A 1,247-nucleotide genomic window follows, 5' to 3' on the forward strand; every position below is an offset into this window, starting at 1 on the left:
CTCTCTGCAAGGGTTCGCAGCTATGTTAAGTATGGTTGGGGCGTGCCTTGGCGGTGTTCACGCCCCTAGGGCGCACCGCCCACCTCAGAGTGGACACCTGGGGTGACCAGCCTGGCCTTGGCCTTCTCTCTGGCGCCCCTTGCTGGAGCCTCGGCTGGCATCGGGGCCGTTTCACCGCCGGGCTGTCTGGATCCCCCTGCTCATGCTCCTAGCCTGAGCGCGCACACAGCTGTCCCTGAGTCAGGTGTCTGCTCTCCAGGGCCTGACTCCCTCAACTCACTCTCCTGAATAATTGTACCTCCTGCGTATCTTCCCTTCTTCTTGTCCTCGAAAGACCCCAAATGCCATGTTCAACTAGAGGGAAACGCTCTAGAAAAGGAGCGTTTTCTAGAAGAAGAGGTCAGAACTCCAGCGCCTGGGCTGGAAGGAAGCTCGAAGGCCGGGCGATTCACGCACCAGCTTCCCTTCAAGCGCATATTGCACCAAGGATCTGGCGCTACAGAGACTACTGCGGTGGGTCCGGACCTGCCTGGGAAGGAGCAGGCAGGGGGATCTCACATTCTAGGCGACCGCTTCTTCTTGGAACTAGCCCCCAGGTCCCCGACAGAGCCCAGCTCAGTCCAGCCTGCTCTGGAAGATGGGAAGAAGACCAAAGAGAGGGAGGAGGAAGCAGAAAAGGACAAAGCAGGAGATGAGCAGAGGAAGGGAATGAAGGAGGTGAGGGAGGGAAGGATAGGTTATTCTTCTAGGTCAGTGGTTTCCAAAGTGTGGTCCCAGAGCAGCAGCTGCAGGAGAACTTGAACTTGTTAGATATGCAGATTCTCAGGTCCGCCTCTGACCCACTGAGTCAGAAACTCGGGGGGTACGGCCAACAAGATATGTTTTTGATTCTGGTGCACAGCAGAGTTTGAGAACCACTGTTCTAGGTGGACCAGAACTGCAGTTTTCCATGGGAGTTGGGGACACAGAGAAGGGACTGCAGAAATTGTTATGAGTGATCTACCTCCATATGTATCCTTATCTTTTATCATCCTGTCAGGAGTACCCAGGACTGAGATCCTCCCTCTTGGGTAGAGAACATGTGTAATAAGAATGCTGAGAAGGGACCCCTGGGTCTGAGTGTGTCAATCTTCAAGGCTGCTCTGCTCCCTGGGGAAGGGCGCCCTGGCTCCTCTGATTGGGCCATGAAGCTGCTGCCTCTCACACACGGAAATGATCACGGGAGCTGGGCTTCCGGAGACCCGAGC

This window comes from Saccopteryx leptura, chromosome 8 (genome assembly GCF_036850995.1).
Source record: "Saccopteryx leptura isolate mSacLep1 chromosome 8, mSacLep1_pri_phased_curated, whole genome shotgun sequence".
In the NCBI taxonomy this organism is placed as follows: domain Eukaryota; kingdom Metazoa; phylum Chordata; class Mammalia; order Chiroptera; family Emballonuridae; genus Saccopteryx; species Saccopteryx leptura.